Source organism: Lycorma delicatula, chromosome 5, assembly GCF_047948215.1.
Source record: "Lycorma delicatula isolate Av1 chromosome 5, ASM4794821v1, whole genome shotgun sequence".
NCBI lineage: Eukaryota > Metazoa > Arthropoda > Insecta > Hemiptera > Fulgoridae > Lycorma > Lycorma delicatula.
In genome coordinates, this window is record NC_134459.1 from 28,283,764 (window position 1) to 28,305,723 (window position 21,960).

Genomic DNA, 21,960 nt, shown 5'->3' on the forward strand with positions numbered 1-21,960 from the left:
CTTCTCGTAATTAGTCGCTTACTAGACGGTACGATGCTTCGGGACATATTTCATGATATTCTAAACACAAATTAAAGTAATATTTCTCTTAAAATTAACATGATAGAAAAAATTACTATTTGTTAATTTTATTAATTTAATAAAGAAACTGAACTTTAAAGAGTGATTTAATTTTTAATTTTATCAAAACATGACGAGCAACTTACATAATAGGGTGTTTATTTTCATAAAGCTCCTTTAGCTGTTATCGGTCTAAAAAGAATGCCTCGGGAGGTTTTAACCAAACTTAAAGGACTGATTCAGGACATTAAAATAAACAAAAAATGCATGCGAACAAATGTCCTATCCACTTCATTTCCTCTTTGTCCGCCATTTTTTTTTCTAATAAAAATTTATATCTTAGAACGGATTGAAAAAGTTTAATGAAATTTATTATAAATAAAAATTATTATTAATTTTTAATTCAATTAGTGAAGGAAGTGAAAACTGGCACAAAATTGGCAGAGGGTCGTGATTCATTTTCAATAATTTCAACCATATCTTAGTTGATTATAAACCGATTTCTACAAATGAGGTATACTTTTGTTTAATAAAATTCTTAATATATTATTTATTGAAACATAATCGATAAAAGTAATATTTATGGAGGTAGTAATGATTAATAAAGTAAAATGGCCGACAATTTGGAATTTTCAAAATATATTTCAACTTAGGTTTTTTTGTAGAATGCGTTGTTGGATCCATATACACCAAATTTCATTAAACTCAATCCGGTTTTAACATATTGCTGCGTGTTCGCGACTCGATCAGCATATTGAGAGACTAAAAAACTAAAAATTTTGTATAAAAATTTATTACTCTAAAAATAAAAACATAGAAAATAAAATTAATAATAGTAGTAGTAATAACTACAACCTTAATAATAATAATAATGCTAATAATAATAATAACAATAATAGTGAATATATGATATATAAAAGAGTTATTCAAATAAGGACAAAACTTGTTTAAAGGCAATTAAATTATAAAATCAGAATACAGTTCAATTTACTAAACACATATAATGATTGCTAATATTAATACTGAACATTCCATTAAAAACAAGATAAGATTAGAAACGCCTGAAGTTCATACAGTTCAGTTTTTTGTAAATATTACTTTTACTAGTTATAATAGAACTACGCTGCACTTTATGAATAAAAAGAATACTATCAATAAATTAACAATTAATATAATCCAGCTTACCAGCAAGTTGATACGTTCCTAGATCTTTCGGCTTACTTGGAAGTGTACTATAGGACCTATTATACTAGTAGGACCGGGAAAGTCCTGACTTTTTAAATTTTAACTATGAGTTTTAAACTTTGACTTTAATGCATTAATTTTAACTCCTGATGGTGATTTCCAAGTAAGCCGAAAGATTTAGGAAACGTATCAACGTGTTGGTTAGGTAGATTATATTAATTGTTAATTTATTTATTTAACGTATCAGCGATAACATGTTTGAGAAATTAAGAATACTATCACTCTCACTACTGTTTACCAATAACTAACCGAAAAAATTCCTGCATTCCACCACTGTCCGTCCACACTGGAATGCTTGGAACGTACTCTTCACTCATTGTTACCAAATACTTACTAATAGCCATCACCGAAATTGCGTCGAACACGGCCTCTCAAAACTACTCACTGTTATAATGACTACGACGAACACGGCCTCTCGTAACAACTCTCTTAACTACTAACTGATTTCACTGGTCCTGATAGTATTTGTATCCCCTGGCCTGAACAATCAATACCCACCTCATTCCTTAACTGTTGAAGTGTAATAACTTTCACCGTCCGCGCCCTTACGTTTTCCCATAAATTCTTATTCCGGTGCGGTAACCCTTTCTCGTCGGATAACAGCTATTGGAGGTGTCATTTTCTATATTGCAAAGAACAGATTGTTAAACGGACTTGTTAGCCTGAGAAAAGGATCCCTTTTAGTTCCTTCTGGATTACTTTCGTTATTATTTTCTCAAACTCTCTTCTTAATTGCAAGAAATCCGTTACACTGATCCGTTTTACTGATGATGTTACAATTTTTTTTTTTACATATTCCAAACGTGGCCTGCCTACACAATTTTTCCCTTCTACCTGTCCTTCCAATATTAAAGCGATTATTCCAGGATGCCTTAGTATGTGGCCTATAAGTCTGTCTCTTCTTTTAACTATATTTTTCCAAATGCTTCTTTTTTCATCTATTTGCCGCAATACCTCTTCATTTGTCACTTTATCCACCCATCTGATTTTTAACATTCTCCTATAGCACAATATTACATGTTACAATATAAAATTTTATTAAAAAATACAGACTGCCGGATAGGGAGAATGAAACAAGATACTGCATTTACCTACATGAAATTTCCAGTTTATTTTGAAGTCATGAATCGGTTACTTAAGTTTGTTCAACACTTCTCAAGACATTCTGTATATTCCCTTAATCAGAAAATGACATATTTTCCTAGAAATATTTCATTTATTGTTTCTTCAAGTTGTCGAGATAATTGTGATGTTAACAGTTGTTGTATGTCTATATCCACCCTCTGCTAAGCAGAAAATAGGAAAACGTGAACTATGCCGAAAAATTCATTCGTCAAATGTTTTAATAAAAATACTTTACAGATCAAATAATTTTTTTAGTTAGCTTATTTTAAGAAGTATAATAATTAAGCGGAAAAGAATTCCTAACCAACAGGGGGGAGGCGACTATTAATATTCTTGAATTCTGAATCACGACCAAATCAACCTCTGGTTTTATTAAAAAAAAAAAATAAAAGAAAACAGAATGATCATTCAGGAATGTTAATTAAACAGCTGACAGACTATTCATTGAGTGTGTGTATGCACGCATACGCACAAACACACAGATGTATTATTCATAATGAAGTTAAAAATTTGCGTGGAAATTTATGAATAAAGATATTTTTGCAGTTATTAGACAACGGTTATTTTATTCACGATATATATTTTTTTTCTCTTAAAAATATACAAAAGTTATTATAATAATAATAACAATAAAGGTTAATTACGTCAACAATATTTCCAGATACTCTATACTGATGTAAATACGTAAAACAAAAGCGGCTACTTTTTTTTTTACATTAATGCATCTAATAATACGTTATATTAAAATTAGTTGGATATTTTTTCTTTTTCATTTGTCTTTCACTAGTATAAATAAAATAGAAATGCAATTTGAAAGCGTATCTAAAATTACTCTTCTTTCGCTCTTTCTCTCTAATTTTATGTTGCTAATATAACTTCCTTACTTACTGTTCACATGAAAGTAGATAATCAAAAATATATCTATTTTTATTATTTTGAAATTAGTAATAATTTACGACGGTAGTATTGCCTGAATTTAATTAATTTTGTTGAATATTTTTACCCGTAATTTTTTTGAAGTCACGTAAGCTATTATATTTCTGTTGCTATAAATATATTTTTAAACCGTAAGGTATGGTAATTTTATCTATGGGGTTACCTATGTAGATTTATTTAGTAGAATTATTATTGAAAGAAAAAGGGTACACAATAGATTGCGTTTTTTTATAGAAAATTATGATCGAAACAAATCTAGCTTTATCATAAATTTTTTCTTTAATGAATTTGGACAAAGTATCTACAGATTCTTTTTTTTTGTATAGAATTTGATTTTAAAACGCGTTCAGCATTGTGAAAAGCAATTATATATTTATTGTCAAACCATATCTTTAATAATTCTAAAACAACAAGATAATTTCATTTGTTATTGGAAGATCTTTACTAATAGAGCTTCATTTTTAAAAGAGGAATGTGGACAGTGTAGTTTTTGAATGTTAGTTAACCATTCAAAAACTACACATTCTTCTTTCAAAAATGAACCTCTAGTTATTCTTAAAGATTCCCCAATAACAAATGAAAATTATCTTGTTGCTTTAGAATTATTAAATGTACGGTTTGACAATAAATATATAATTGCTTTTCACAATGCTGAACGCATTTTAAAATCAGATTCTATAAAAAAAAAAAATCTGTAGATACTTTGTCCAAATTTATTAAAGAAAAAAATTCACAAAATTTATATGCTACGTTAATTGTATTTTTAATACGTATTTCATTCAGTGTTTTTGAATGAAATATATTAACATGTAGTACTCCCGTTCATTAAATGTTATTTAATATATTATCATCTATTCATTGCATGCAAGTCACGTGTGTATATATACGATGAAATCAGTCTTACAAAGCATGTTGATGTGGTGTTGGAGCAGACGTTGTCATTCATTTTTAAAAGAAGTAATTACAGTACGTCCCCCGATATAACGCGGCCATCCGGAGACAACTTTTACTCCCGATAGGTTTACCGCATTATTTCGAAGATAAAGTGATAAACAATAAAAACCATGTCATCTAAGTTAACAGAATAAAAATATTACTGAATGTTACAGTTAAAAATGAGGATATTGTGGGATAAAATAAAATGTAGAAAATAAAAATATCAGTACTTAGTATGTATTGTACAGTACTTTTTTGTAATTCGATTTCATTTTCTCGGTTTTTTTTTCAGAACGGTAAACTACAGTAATCATACTATGTTTTAACAATTTCCCTTGTAGCTTAATTGAAAATAGGGTACTGTTCTAACTTATCTGAATTCAAAATACCTTAAAGTAATATACGGTAGAATTACTTTAGAACACATTACTGCATAAATACAATACATCTGAATGTATATAAACTTAACACTTAATTTAGCACAACTCTTTGAAAAAGTAGAAATTTATTTTTGTTAGAGTTATCGCTTAAATTTACAACTACGTGCAATTTCACAGGAATAAATGTATTAGCATATTTATTTAATCAATTTAATTATGTATTCGTAATTAAAATGCGTTTCTGTATACCTATTAAAAGTAACAAGTTCTTTTTTGCAGTATTATTTTTTGGGGGACATCCTTATCTCCGTGATATTTTGAACATGCTTATCGTTAAACAACTGCACTCAAGTAAAATAATTGTAATTCGATGCATAGGAATGTTTGCTAATGAATTTTTTTTTTAATAAAAAAAAGAAGCTTGTACCTTTACAATTTTTATACTTTACCGGGTTTCTTTTTAGGTAACTGGTAGAAAACTTAACTAATTGTTTTCAAATAACATGTTAAAACGGCAGCCCAAAATATGATTTTTACTTTCCCGTCTAGATTGCAATATACTAAAGCTACAAGTCTAGTAGGAAAATTTTTGTAATCGGTCCAATTTAGGCATATCTGTTTTTCACCGGATCTTGACGTTTCGACAACTGAGGAACTCAAAAAACCAAAAACCCGGATGGAAATTATCCGGATGTTAATGTTCGTTGTGTGTGTATGTTTGGTGTTGACCTCTAAATCACCTTGTATCTCCAGAACTACTGGACCGATTCCGACCAAACTTTTATATATGCCATTAAACTTCTCTATTTGGTGGCATTAAATTTTCTACTTAAAAGGTCAAGGGGGTGAGGCTGTAGAACAAGGTCACCCTCAGTATCTCAAGATTTCGCCTAATTAAGGTCATATTTTTCTTAGGCATATTTGTTAACAATTAAAAAATATGAATGTAGAACAAAAGAAATTTTTACAAAATCGCACTCCCACTCCAAAAATTGTAGTCATCTTCTATGTTATGACGTCACAGATGAGCGGTAGAATTAAATACATTAATAATATTTAAAGTGTAAAAAAGTAACATTGTATGGCTGGGTTTAGAACTCTATCGTCCGGTTGACTCGGTACCTGGTGCTTTAAATCTCGCGGCTACACCAGTATGCCGATCGTACAAGCGAAATTTGTTCTATGTAAGTTGTGAAATTACATTATTTTAATTGCTGCGGACCGTCGCCACTAGAACTGCCACACCCGTGCGAATTAAATACAGTGTGTGTGCGTGTGTGTGTGTGTGTGTGTGTGTGTGTGTGTGTGTGTGTGTGTGTGTGTGTGTGTGTGTGTGTGTGTGTGTGTGTGTGTGGATGTGTGTGTGTGTAAGCCGTGCATCAGAAACAACCCACAGTAACGGACCATTCAAGAAATACGGGTTTATTTAAGAAAAAGTTAGAGGTCATCGTTTTGTCCATAGAAATTATTTAATTATTTTTCTTTTTTTTAAATGTTTAAAAAAAGTTACAGCTTTTTATATGGACAATGTTTAAAGAAGAATCGTGAGATAATGTTATCTAGATATCCTTGTCAAAAGTGGCGTTTTGAAATATCTTGTCACTGGAAAAAATTATTGCGTTTTTGTTAGAAAAGTTCATTCTTATCTTTCATTTATGACAAGTAGATAATAAACTAGTATTTTTTTTTTAAGACTTATGTGCAAGACAATCTAAACAACGATCACGGTTATTATGTTTTAAAAAACCAAGGTTATTATGATTTTACTTGTACTTAAAATTTTATTTTCTGATTTTACTAGTAAAAATAAAATAGATAAAAAATAAAGACGAAACATTTTTCTTTGATTTTGCACTTTGTAGAAAAAACTTATAACAACTTTTAAGTATTACGATAAATAATACACCGATTGAAATAAAAATGTTAATGTCTAATATTATTTTATGTAATTTTTTAGCGAATGTTTTCAGTCTGAAATTTACGCCAATTAGACTTGCAAAACTATGAAGTTTAATTTTCCGTTGTTAGTCGATCAACGAAATTATTTCTATTCTGCAATTTCATGTTTTTAATGACTGCATTGACAAAGGTTTTTTGTCTTAAAAATATTTCCTTTTTTTCTCTAATTTTGTCTATTATTTTTTCATTATTCTTTGTTTACTTGTAACACAATTTTTTCGGCTGATAAATTAAGATTTATTTTTTAATAGAATAAAGGAACCTCTTTTAGTTTGGTATTCTGAGAAAGGGTTTTGCAGTATGTATGAGAATATCAGAAATTTTGTGGTTTCTCCATTATTTTTTTAAATTTTTTTAAATTATGTGGTTTCTCCATTATTCCTTGTCGAAGGCCGTTTTAGTAGATCCAGTACTTATTATTAACTTGACTTGCAATCTTCTATATTGGTTAAAATTTCACTCTTTTATTGTAAAGATTGTCTCACGGTAAATCGAAAAAAATTTCAGTACTTAGCGTTTAAGTCAAAATAAAGAAATTGTTATATAAGCATCGATCCGAAAACGCTTCTTTTTAGAGTTATTTCCGCTCGAAGGGTAAAACCCAACTCATACTGAAATTCTTGGAATTTAAATTAAGAGTTAAGTTTGTGGTTTCAAATGGTTTTGACCTTAATAATTTAATGAAATAGGTCCGAAAATTATCTTTTGTTAGTAATGTTTGTAAAATACTGATATTCAATATTTTTCTACAAAATTTTGGTCTGTTTTCTTCATAATAAAAGTCAAATTTTAAACTCTTTTCCATGTCGGTTGATATTATTTACACAGATTTTCTTACAATTGAATTTTTTTTAAACTTCAATTTATTTATTGGGAGTTTAAAGAAGTTTATTTACGTCAAACATAAAAATAGTGTTTTTTGGCTCCAATTTTTTGAACTTTACCATAAGTCTCTCAAAAAATACTTCAGAGATATAGTTTTCAGGCCTGAATTCAGATCCTTTAACATTTTTTCAATTTTTCAAAAAACCACATGAAACCATCAAATTTTTTCCTTAATTTAAGTCCCAAGAATTTTAGGATGGCTTCCATTATATCCTTTGAGCAGATATCAAGGCGAAATTTTTCATAAGATCAAAACGAAACTTTTCCGTACACACATATATGTAAAGTTTTTTATCTGTTTTTGTCTTTTTTTGTGTACGACTGTATTTATTAAAATTTTCAATCAGAAAAAACTATTTTTCGTATGTAACACACGCACACACACACACACACACACACACACACACACACAGAGAGAGAGAGAGAGAGAGAGAGAGAGAGAGAGAGAGAGAGAGAGAGAGAGAGAGCGAGAGTGAGTGAGCTGTAAGGTTACCTTTTATTATATAACGAAAAATTTAATAATTTGTAAACATAAAATGAGTGTTTTCTTTTAGTTTTATTTTTTTGAAGGATAATATTCTTTATCGTACACAAAAACATTATTTTGATTAAAATCATAATTTTTTATGGAACTATAACTAACCAGTTATAATTACGATCTGTAATTTATTGGAGCATACAATTTAACGTGGTGGATGAAAATAATTTTTTTTACGTTTTGAGGTATGAGAAGCATGAAAATATCATTCATGAAAATTGTTGTTTATATATATATATATATATATATATATAGGCATGTGTTAAATTTTGTGGCTCAAAAATCTTTAAAACTGCTTCATCAATTTCAATGAAGTTTAGATGTTCCGTAGTAGTTTATCTTAAGTTTTGCACGTGAAAATTTGATAAAGATTGGATCAGTCGTTCTTCAGTTTCGCTCAATTTAAGTTCGACAACGGACAATATAATCTCAGTTAGAGGTTATGTAAACTTTATATTGTTTTATTTTTCATACGCGCGTATGAAGTGAGTCACAGTGGTGAGGGAGTTTTAACTTGAATTTTGTGTGTTGGATCTACTCATTATTTTATCAAATTACGGTTATAAAAATTTTATTTTCTTATAAACTGAAAATATATTTTTATATTAAAAAAAAGTCCTCTTAGTTATCTCATTTAATTTATATTTTTCGTATTTCTTACGCAAAAAAAAATCATATAAAATAAAATAACAAAGTCGGTCTTGTTGTGTAGAACTGTACAAGAGTTTTTTAAAATTTCTTTCTAACCCTAAACACCTATATTAATCGCGTAAATTCTAAAAATGCATCCTTTTAAAAAACGAATGATTAATATTTTCTTATTATTTATTGAATTTTACATTTTTCTGACCAAGCTTTTCCAGTTGTTGGCTATTTTCCTATTTAAATCTATTTTATTTTTTTTAAAATAATGCTAATATTATTTAGTTTAAAGAAAGAGGATTAAATATATTGTGGGAGTTAATATAATAAAAAAAATTAAAATAATTAATTAATACACGATGAGGTTAAGTTTAAACTTTTCCCCCTTAAATAACTGTTTTATTTAATGAGTTAGGGAGGATTGGACAATTAATTATTATTATAGAATTTTTAATTGAAAAAATATTACTGTTAAGTATATATTATTTTATCAAATATGATCGTTAGTTATCGTAGGGGGTCAATATACTTGTGGTTAACAATTATATTTCGTTCTTTAATGATGAGTAAATTATTGGGAATAAGAGGGAAGAATTGAACTTTATGTAAACATTCAGCCGAGTGGTTTATATTTGACTGAAATAGTTTAATATAATTAGGTTCATTAGCGCCAGTTTAGAATTTGACTTTTAGAGAACATCAAAAGCATTTAGGGTTGTTTGCCGTTCATCGACGTTACCTTTCCTGATGTTAATGAGTCGTCTTCTCTTTCTCATATCTATCTTTGTTACTCCTTTTATTTTAAATTCATTCCTTCTCGGTTTTTCTTGAAGAAATAAGTTTTGTTATGACAGTTTTTTTTAAGTGTATAATAGCTTTTTTCCAGAGTTTTTTTTGCAGATTTTATTGTTCACACAATCTATTTAAATTAAAGAATCTTTTATCTTTTTTTGAATATATATTATTATATATTTATATTGAAGTCCAACTTTTATGCTGTCAAAAAATTAATAAACCAACAAATTATTTGCTTAGTTAGAAACAAAATTTAAAACTATTTTGAACTCTTCTCGGCTCTAATTACTAAGAATATTTTTCTTGCAATTTTCTCTTATTTTTTTTTAATATGAAAAGTCCTTCGAGTCCTATTGTAATTAAAACAAATTTAGTTTCTTTTCTTAGGAAAGGTATGGTTTTTCTTGGTGTTTTTTTTCGTCATATTTTTCGATAAAAGTTTAAGAAATCAATTAATTAAGTTTCAAATTTGTAGGCTATAAATACCCGTATGTATAAATTAGTTGAAAAACATAGTATAGGTACATACTCAATAATTTCGTATAAATTATTTTATTCTAAAACGATTTTTAATCATTTTTTATTGAAAATAACACGGGACTGTGGTATACATATTCTCGTAATTGTTTTGTCACTGATATGAAAGGTAACAAATTCTTGTTTTTTTTTTTTTTTTCACTAACTAGTGGCTACCCGCGGCTTCGCGACGTTTAGCTTAAGCTCTTCGATGCTCGATTGATCTTCAGTTTCGCCAGCTCTAGATGCTACTTGAAGTACATCTTGCGGGTATTTTTGTAGCCTAACACCGAGTGTGTAACAGACAATGTTTGGAAAACGAGTGAGGAGATAGCGTATGAAATGGTGACATACTCAAAGCAGGGTAAAGAACAAAACAGTTGAAAGATATTAATAAAATTAAGAAAGCTATCAGAGCTGGGCATATTTCATTTTGTAGCAAATTTTATGGACTTTCAGAAAATCACCCCTTCACTTTTGGTTGATTTCCTCATCATTTTCGAGATGTTCGTGAAAATCCATAAAGTTACGCTTTAAAATTTTTCTTAAAGGAATTTTAAAAGGAGGTATGGGTAGTTTTTCAAAATGAATTGTAGATATAATGTTTCCTCATGTTTGGGACTATTAATGGGCAAAATCACATAACTGTATATCTGTGTAGAAGACAAACGGACACACAAACATTCTTCTTTGTATATATAGAAGATTTTATACTATTTTACTATTTCTACGATTAAAGTTTTTCTTGATTTCCCATTATCTTTCCAAGAAAATACGACAGAAATCCTTCTTTTACTTATCTGTAAAGTAGCAGATCTCTCTATTCCTAATTACTAATATAATTTATATATTCTGATCTTAATAAAGAATTTGTACTTTCATGTTATGTACTCATAAATTTAACATTTTTAATCAACGAAGTGTTTAACTAATAGTGTTTTAATGATTTTTCTCTCTTTAATTAAGTCGATATAAGGAGAAAAAAGGTTAAGTATAAATTTGTTAAAAATCATTGTAAAGGTTTATCATCTAATGTTAGAATGTATACGAAAAGTGACAAAAATAACAATATATTTTCAATTTTGGCTTTTTCTTCCTAGAAAAATTAAATTGATGTGTATGAAATTAACTTATTATTTCCCTACTTCTTTTACAGCTCTTTACTTTGTCTTTCCTAAGGATGTACGGGTTCGATTAAGCATAATTTTCCGTGGTGAAAAAGATCCTTCTACCTTGACTAAATTACGTCTTCTTTGATCTGATAATATTTAATATAATGAAATATTTTTCTTAGTCTCATACATTTTATTATAAATGTAGGGATGATCTTTCCTTTAATTTAAAAAAAAAAAAAATCCAAGCAAACACTAGTAATTTCGTCCTTATTTGTACAAAATGCCCTATTTATGTTTTCTTTTAAATCCTCCGTCCGTTTTCAGAAACTCTTTAAAACGATCTGTTCTATTTTCTATGTTGTAATCTCTATGACGAAAAATTATACTGCATTATCTTTCTTTACCTTGATATCTCATAGAAAACTATGAATTCCTTTTTTGTCAACTGCTTTATGTTGAAAATGGCGGTTCCTTTTACTGACTGCTCATTATCAATCGCATTTTGATTGAATTTATTTAAATGAATTATTAATTAATAGAAAAATCTTTAGATACTTTTTGTTAAAAATGAATACTTGTTAAAATGATTTATAGAATTATTTATAAATTTGTATTATAATTTATTTAATATTTTTTACTTTAATTTTTTATTGATTATTATTGTAAGTAACTTAATTTGATTAATTAGCCTGTTTACTATTTGAAGTAATTATCAATTCTTCCTGTTATGCTCTCATACGCACAGTTATCTTCATTGTTATTATTATAATTGTACTGTGCACCGATTAACTGATAAAACATAATTTTATATCTTTTGTTTGTTGTATTTTGATATTGAAATTAAATAAATATGTCGAAAGATAATATTTCATAACAAAAACATTGTGAGAGTTGTGTATGTTCATTCCTATTAAAAGCGATTTCTTAGGTGACAAATCAAAAATTAACAAGAAATATTAAAAAACACACCTCCAAAAAACAAACATTGCTCTTTAACATAGAATAATTACTAATATATAAAACTAAGAGCGCGCGTGTGACAGTTTTGTATATAGTATCTGTATAATTTTATACAATAAAATAATAATAATTTTATACAATTTTGTATAATTAAGTATTTATAATTTTTTTAAATTTAGTTACACATATATATGCCAGTAGTAGCCATGAGCTGTTACGGTGGAACAAACATACATACATACACCCTAAATACATTACACTCCTTTTTGGGCAGTCGTGTAATAAGTGTAATCTGTTAGATCGATAGTGTACATGATGCATGCAAATGTTAGCCTTCAACCTACTAAGTACCATCACATCACCTCATCACTCTAGCCTCACACGCAGTCCACAAGGGAATTATTATTATTAAAGGGTAATTTTTTTAATATTTTTTATTTAACGTAAATTTAATTCAATTATTTTTCATTCGATTGATTCGAATTTTTCAGCTCACATCCAACCACCACAGTGATAAAGGCTCTGTCAGTTTACTAATTCATTTCATTAAAGTTTACTTTTTAAGGGCGAATTATACTTTCATGTATTTAGAGTAAAGTTTGTGCTTCAACCGGCAAATCTTCACTAATATATACAGTGGATTCCGGTTAATCAGATCAATGTTATTCGGGACAGCCGTTTAATTGGGACTTTTTTGTTAAAACAGAAACATATTGGTATAATTCATGTAAATTTACGCCGGTTTAACCATCCGAAATGCCGCTTATAAGGTCCACTCGTTCGTTCGTTTCTTTCTTTTACTTATAAATTATCACAGTTTGATTTGTGACTTAAATCGTTAGACTGTTGTTGAATGTTGTGTTGAAGGAAGAGTCCTTCTACCACCGGTCTGCACAGTGCGTACTACGTGGCGATAAAGAAGACATCTTGCAGTTATGACGAAACAAATATTTTCATTTTCTTCATTGCGAGTCCGTAGTTCATTGTGTATGGTGCTGTTATTATCGTTTTTCCGTAATTATTTTTAATCTCTGTTACAAACACATCGAGTCATCTGGCAGAAAAAACTAATGGATCGAATTACTGTGCTTTGTTGCACGAATATGCCTGGCAGTGACTAACTAAAACTTCTTGTTATTGGTAAAGGAGGTAAACCACGATGTTTTAAGCGGGTTAGAATGGAGAGTTTACCTGTGCACTACTATTTTAATTAAAAAGCCTGGATGATGAGTCTAATTTTTCATGATTGGTGAGTGCTTGGGAATACAAGTTACAGAAAAAATCAGTTACTGAAATGAAACGACTAGCACTAGATAGGGAATCTTGGAGAGCTGCATCAAACCAGTCAAATTACTGAAGACAAAAAAAAAAGAAAAAATCAAGAAAGATTTGCCTGTTTATTGATGCCTGTGCTGCCCATCCTAATGTAGATTTACGAAACATTCAGATTGAATTTCTGCCACCGAATTCAACGAGTTTAATTCAACCGCTAGGTATGGGAATAATAAAAAAATTAAAATTTATTTATCGAAGTAAACTAATATGTTACATTTTACAACAAATTGAAGGAAATACATTGACTTCCTCGGTTACGGCTAAAGATGTTTGTGTGCATGTAAATTTATTACAGGCAATACAGTTTCTAGCCGATAGTTGGGATAAAGTGAAAAGTAGCACTATCAGAGATTGTATTGCCAAAAGTGATTTAAAAGTCAATGTCATCGATGATACTGAAACAGTCGATGTTGATGACAATGATTACGTTTTTTTTGCAGCACCAGGTTCAAAATTTTGAAGAGTTTTCAAATGTAGACGAAAAAATACAATCCTATGATGAGAATGAAACCGGTGATGAAGAAATAATTAAATACATTACTGCTTCTCAACAACTGAACGAGATTGTAGAAGACGATTCCGATATAAAACGCGTATCTACACAAGATGTAAAAAAATTCATTGACGGACTTCAGCAGTATTTTATACAAGAAGACAGTGCAGGAAATGCCCGCTGGAAGAACTACGAGTTTGTGCGAAATTTGTAGAACGCCTAGTATTAAAACTCGGACGACGAAATAAACGAATTTTTTCCAGAAGTATAAACAAGAGACATTAAAGTATTTGTTTCTGTTTTACTGTTCATAAATAGTTATCATTACCATATTTTGTACCTCTATTTTGTTTATCAATCGTTTTGTTTTATTTATTTTTTAATTATGTAAGATTAAAAAATCTGTTCGGTAATGCATTGTACCAGAACACTAGTTCTTTTTAAATTTATTAGGTCTGTAATGTAAAAGTATAGTAAATAATGCATTGTATTTTATAAAAACACGTCTTGTTCGGTAGAGTATTTAAATTTTTATTTTGTGTAATTTATAACATTGTTCATGTTATCTTAATATTAGAAATAAAATTCGGAATAGTAAATCGAATTCGAGTTTAATAATTAGAATACACCCGTATACCGTATTTCTGCATAGCACCTCATTTTTCGTTAATGTCGCTTAATAGGACGAGCCGTTTAATAGGGCCATTTAACCCCGGTCCCGAAGTGGTCCAATTATCCGGAATTTACTGTGTGTATATATATATATATATATATATATATATATATATATATATATATATATTTATATAGCCTAGACACTCCCGGTAACTTAAGGACTCCAACGCGAGGTCATTAATCTAAATCGGTTCAGCTGTTGAGCTGATTCGGTGGAACAATCATACATGCATACTTCATACATACAAACTAAATTATATTACATTACTTTTTTTGACAGTCATATAAAACGGTTATTATAATTAAAATAAAATTTAAAATAATAATTAAATTTGTGATGTGTATTTCAAATTTTAAAAATATATGTCATTACATTTAACGCAATCGTAAATTATACAACAGGTATAAACATAGATTAAAAGTTTTAAGTGGGTATATATATATTTTTTTTGAATTTATTAAAATGTGTTATCTAATAAAAAATTGTCAAGAATATTTCCTACATCTTATATTTTGCCTAAATTTTATTTTATGTCTTTATTTTTATTATTTTGTTCATACATTTTTCATTTGTGAGTAAATTTATGAATATATATCGGCAGCTCCTTCGTACATCAGGGAATCATTATATTAAAATTTAAGTTTAAATAATCGAAAACGAATTGTAAAAGTTCATTTAATGTAATTTTGTATTTGAAGTTTTCATGAAACAACTAAAATCTTTCTAAATCAAATGTTAACGGTAAGGAAATGACGAGACATAAATAAACACTGATATTCACTTTTATCTCGAAATCCGATCGGCATAAATTTATCTCATACTACGTCATCACGGTCAGTAATATTTCCTGTCGGTTGTCTTTATTGACAAGCATCTGCTGTTTTCTATATAGATGTTGCTGCGTAATTTTTTTGATTTTATTATCAAAGTCTTATTAACATATACTCTGCTGGTATTGTTTTATTGCAGCTTTGTGTATGTATCGAATAAATATAGAAAGTCCTTCAGACACATACATATACTTTCATTTCTATGCCAAAACATTTCGCCAGCAACAACTCAAAAAAATATCTCTGATTTTTGATCCAAGAGTAAACAAAGCTACATTGAAATTTTTAGACTTAACTTATGAGTAATCAAAGTTTTATACGATATTTTCTTGAAAAATTGAATAAAACTTGCCTCTCCTTGTATCACTCATAAGTACAGTAAATATATTTATGAGAAAATTATTGTAAAACAAAAAAACTGGTGTTGCAGAGCTTTTTTTAGATTTGACGTTCAACAAATTCATCAGTTGAATTGTAAGTAAATAAATTAAATGTTTCAACAAAATTTGTAAAGAATTTAATTTTAAGAAAATTGATATAATAACGTAAATTTAACATGAAAGAAATTTAAGAAATTTGACTTATATTAAAAATATATAAACTGAAACTTGGGAAAATTTTCTTCTATCAAACTGTATTAAACAAAAGTGTATTATAATTTTAAATAAAGGAAGAATCATTTCAAATTTAGTAAAATAATCTAGAAAAAAAATGATTCATTAAAAATGAATAAAACGAAAGGAGCGACATTTTTCGCAAGCTATAACTAGAAAACGAAACGTTTTTCGGCCCAATAATTACGAGTATATGAAAATTTTTAAAAATTTTTTCTCGTAGAATATGTTCTGAAATTCTTTTCATTTTTTCCTGTGACACTATACGTAGTGTATGGTCACTTTTAGCACATTACACGACTTCCCAAAAAGGAGTGTATTATATTTAGGGTGTATGAATGTTTCTTTGACGTAATAGCTCAACGGCTGAACCGATGTAGATGTATGAATCCTTACGTTACCGAGAGTGTCACAGGCTTTACAAATAATAAATATGTGCATATATATTTAAATAAATTAAAAAAAAATTAATATATACAAATTTGCTACATACTCGCTTTTTAATTATCCTGTATTAGTAATTATCCTATTTGTAAAGAGCAATGGTTTTTTTTTTTAGCAGTCGTGTTTTTTAATTTTTAATATTATAAAGTATATTCAAGACACTTTAATAATAATAATATAAAATTATTAATATTAAGAATATAAATTATATTCAGTTGCATTAAACTGCTCACTATTTCACTTCTTACGTTCCTTTGTAAAACTTGGCATATAATTTTTGTTGTTCTTGAGTTCTGCTTTGTCATTTTCAATACATGACTGTGTCATTTAAGACACCTTACAACGTTTCAGTTACGGTAGCTAAAATATATGTCTGTTACACATTTGCATGTTTTAATTTTCATTAATTGTATTAGGTAGACGAAAAATGTCGACATATCTTCGCGTTTCACATCTCCCAGACCCCAAAACCACCTTCAGTTCAAGAGTTTATATACGTATTTTACTTTCTTGTGGACACGATAATAGCTGCCGTAATTTTGAGCCGGTCACTTTCAAATTGACACATAAAATACAACGACCAAAAATCTTGGTCGAATTCGTTAATGGGAAAAATTGGAGCATAGGGGTGAAAATGAAAGGGCTTTTATGAAAAAAAAAAAAAAAAAACAAAATATCGCTATAACTTTTCTATTAAGTAAAACATCGAATTCGTTTAAAGTTCCTACTATTCGTCGGATAAGGGCCTGAAACGTATGTTAGTAAAGTTTTTTGATAGCACCAACGATTGGCCCAGGGGGTGGAAAAATGGGGTTTCGAAGACGATAAAATCATACCTTCCTTAATAGGCACAGTATCGAATCGGTTTAAATTGGTCGTTAGTTCTCTAAACATTACCTAAAACCTTTGTCTGTAAAAAGATTTGATATGACCAACCCTTAAGGCAAGGGATGACTAAAATGTTGCTGGAATTTTAATATGGGGCTTGTCGTATGTTAAACATGTGAAACTATTTTTTCACATGCAGCCATTGCCTTATTGAGTAAATTTGAAGTTTTTCTTAACTTTAAGGTGGAAATATTTTTTATCCCTTACTTAGCATCGGTGAAATCTACCTTCGCCTTCCGGCGTGCCGAAAGAGATATTTTTTTACACCACCGGTAACCTAAGTCATATATTGCTTTATTTAAACTACTTTTAAAATACAAATTGTCAACTTTTGTATTTTAAAAATACTTATGTACAAGATTTTATGCTTCATTTCTGTTGTAGATAAAACTGAAATGCTTCATTTCTGTTGTAGATAAAACTGAACATGTTTTTATAAATACTATTTTTATTTTGTGATGGATTTTATAAATTATTTTTGTCATTCTTTTATAATTATAATGTTTTTTTCTAATGATGAACTTTTTAATAATATGTTACGGACCATCTGTAAATTGCTGCTGAACTAAAGTTCTACCGTTATAAATAAATTTACCTATTTTCTATTACAGTGTCTGTAATAGACGTAGTTAAAGAGTTTAATGTTTACTACGTACTTGCTAGTAGTTACAGACTTTAATGTTTATTCTGTACTACTTTTATGTTTTTGGTCTCGGCCTACATCAACGACACTTTTGTGCATGCACGATTTCATTTGTACAGAAGAATACTTTGTTACTTCCCGCATATTGTGTTGTGTGGTACTTTAAACTACATTCAGTCTGCATGTTATTTTTAAATATTTACTGAAATGGTTTCTTAGTTGTATTATTTGTTCGTACGTTTTACTTCCTGCTGTCACAATGAAGCATAAACTGTAGGCTAAAAAGGGAAATGTTTATTCTTGTTTGGTTTTCTTATTTTGAGGTCAGGGTTTCTGAAAATCTCGATTTGTAAGAAAATTGAGAGAAATATGTTAATTGGTATATGTATATATAATTTTTTTTTTTTTTTTTTTTAAGTGATGTCATGGGGGTTAACAACTCTGGATTGACTGGAAGAAACAATCTTCAAATCAAGCACGATGTCTTCTGTATTTGGAACGTTAATATTATTAACGTTTGCAGTCGGGTTCTCAAAAGGGTGGGGAGGTACAGAGGATCATGTGGGAGTTGAAACTTAATTTTTTTCGTACGTTTTGAGTTCTTTAAAAAGATGAAAATTTTACAAAATTCTTAAAATTCTCCAATTTTGTTAGTTTGTCATTTTAACCTGTTCCAAATACTACTAAAAAAGATTTAGAAAATAGTAATGAAGTCCTTTGCAAGAACTATCACATGAAAATAAAAAAGAACAAAACGAAAGTAATGAAATAAAGTAGCCGGACCACTGATTATAAAAATAGGACGAGAAAAGACTGTGGAGGTAGAAGAATTTTGTTATTTGGAAAATGAAATTACTAAAGATGGACGAATCAGGAGCGATATAAAATGCCGAATAGCACAAGCAAAATAGGCTTTCAGTCAGAAATATAATTTGCTTACATAAAAAATTAATTTAAACATAGGAAAGCATTTTTGAAAGTATATGTTTGAAGCGTAGCTTTATATGGAATTGAAACTTGAACGTTCGGAGTACCTCAGAAGAAAAGATTAGAAGTTTTTGAAATGTGGTGCTATAGGACAATGTTAAAATTCAGGTGGGTGGATAAAGTGACAAATAAAGAGGTATTGCAACAAATTGATGAAGAAAGAAGCATTTGGAAATGTATAGCTTAAAGAAGAGACAGACTTATAGGACACATCTTAAGGCATCCTGTAATAGTCGCTTTAATATTGGAGGGACTGGTAGATGGGACAAATTTTGCAGGCAGGCAATGTTTGGAATATGTAAAACAAATTGTTAGGGATGTAGGATGTAGGGGGTATACCGAAATGAAACAACTGGCCCTAGATAGAGAATTTTGGAGAGCTGCATCAAACCAGTCAAATTACTGAAGACAAAAAAAGCACATAAATCTGTAAGATACGTTTTCAATCAAATTTTAGAGTTTGTATCTAAAAAGGCTAAATAATAAAAAAATGTATTTAAATCGTAGAATATTATATTTCGAGCCTTGTAAAGTAACATATTTTTATATTTGGCGTGTGTGCTTGCATTTAAATATAAAACGAATCATTTTAATGGTATGCGGTTAATACAGGAGATGGGAGTTATTAGCAGTGTGTTTGCACTCCGTCCACTGCGTTCGTGGAATTCTTTCAACAGTTACAATACGTTTCTTTTAGTAATGTGCGGTGATATGTTTTAACTTGAATAAATAATTAATCCCAGTAAATTTTGTGATTTTAATCGTACTATTTGTTTTAATGCTTGTTATAATGAAATTAATTTTTTTTGTAGTCGAGTAAGTTATTATTAAAAAATATTTCATTAATTAATAATTTGCTACTATTTCCGAGTTTCCCTCCCCAAAAATTTTTCTATTTTTTTAATGATATATGACGAATCAACATAAACTACTCTCGCTTCGCTCGCTAACATCTGCTAATTAGCATTAAAGATACAAATTATATACTTCAATGAAGACTAATAGAATTTGTAAATTCTTATTTATGTGAATTTTTACGTCACCGACATAAGGATAAGGAAAATTTGTTCAATTTGATACTTCAACATATTAGTGAGTTTCATTCTATAATTTAATTATCGTTTATTAAAATAAGTATTGTATTGTATTTATAAAAGCAACTGTAATTAAAATTTATGATTATAATTAAACCGATATTTAAAAAAATTAACGCTTTACTTATCCATATGATTATACTTATGAATTTACAGTGTTTACTAAAAGAATTATCATTTATTTAAAAAAATAAATAACCGCTTCTACCAAACTAGACAACAGTACTGTTTTCGTAAAATTCAATACAATACTTTGGCTTATGCGAAAACCTTATGTTGTCTTTGCCGTTTTTAATAAATTACTAAACCATTTTAACAATTTTCCCATCAGTTTATTAAAAATACAATTAAAAGATTTTATTCTATACACATAATATTACGTAGTTGATTTTTTAAATAATACCAATTAAACATTTAAAAAACCCGAAGTTTTTGCATCTTGTTTAACGTGTTCATAAATTATGAACTCAAATAATTTTCAAAAACGTTTCTGAATTTTTAAATAATATTGCTTAATCATATATATTTTTTTAAATTTCTTGTTTATGCTGTAACATAATTGTTATTATTTTATGCTGTTTTTTAAAAAAGTTTTACCACGGTTTTCCTTAATCCATTCAGGCAAATTCTGTAACAGTTCCTTTTTTTATCCGTGCAATACCATAACCCTGAAGTGTTCTATATAAGCCTAATATTATTATTTACTATTATTATACAATTATTTATTTTATACTGATTATTGTAAAAGGTTTATTTTTAGGAAATTCTTATTATTTGCAATACGTTGATTTCTTTGTTTATCCAAAAAAGCTGACAAAACAGTTGCGGGTTCCCAGAAACCCACAGCTATGGGATGTTTCTGTGCACGGCTTTTACACACACACAAAACTTAATTTAAAATATTTATCATTTTATTTAAATATAATATTTTTTTGTTTATTGAATTCAATGATTATAACTAAAGCGCGGTTGTGGCGGTACTAGCGGCGACGGTCGGCACTAACTAAACTTGTGTAATTTCCCAACTTACATAGAACAGATTTCGCTCGTACGGTCGGAAGACTGGTATAGCCTTAACACACCAGGTACGGAGTCAACCGGACGATCGAGGCTGGGTTGAGTTCAGCCTAGAAAACGTTCAAGACTAAATATTATTCATTTATTTAATTCTACTGCTTATCTGTGATTTCACAACATAGCAGACGACTACAGCAGGTCTACGTCAGTGCTACCAACCTTTGAAATATTAACTAAATTAAATAAAGTAAATAATTAATATTTAAAGTATTAAAATTTGTAAAAATTTGTTTTGTAGGTATTGTTATTTTTTTAACTGTTAACAAATGTTAAGAAACATATGATCTTAATTAGGCGAAATCTCAAGATACTGAGATACTGACCTTGCTCTACAGGCCCACCCCCTTGACCTTTTAGTTTGAAAATTTAATGGCGTCAATGAATATGAACAAATGAATATTTCCAACAAATCATAAAGACATCGATTTCCTTGAAATGTAGATTCAAAAAATAATAAAAGGACTTACACATACATAGAAGTAATCTGATCAAGTATTGTCAAAATCGGTCCAGTAGTTCTGAAGATATAAGGTGATTTAGAGTTCACCGAACTCACACACACACACACACGTACGTATGAACATTAACATCCTGAAACTTTTTTTCCTATTTTTCGGGTTCTTTAGGTGTCAAAACGTTAACATCCGGTAAAACCGCATATGCTCAAATTGGACCGATTACAATACTTTCCCTTCTAGAGCTTTACGCCACCTAGACTGGAAAGTAAAAACCATGTTATGTTTACTCTAGAATTTATTTAATGTTTAATATATTCATATTTATTTTA

At 28.8% G+C, this 21,960-nt stretch overlaps 1 protein-coding gene across 12 annotated transcripts in view; it reads left to right on the forward strand.

Moving 5' to 3' along the window:
• Positions 1 to 21,960, forward strand: part of Mgat2 (alpha-1,6-mannosyl-glycoprotein 2-beta-N-acetylglucosaminyltransferase) — an 858,981-nt gene that overhangs the window by 303,146 nt on the left and 533,875 nt on the right. Inside the window, exon 1 of one of the 12 annotated variants that reach the window (XM_075365857.1) lies at positions 19,703 to 20,094. The exons of the other annotated variants lie outside the window; for them this stretch is intronic. The gene's annotated coding sequence lies outside the window, so the exon portion shown is untranslated. Of the gene's footprint in view, positions 1 to 19,702; positions 20,095 to 21,960 lie in introns of those variants that run through there. 12 annotated transcript variants of the gene reach the window in all.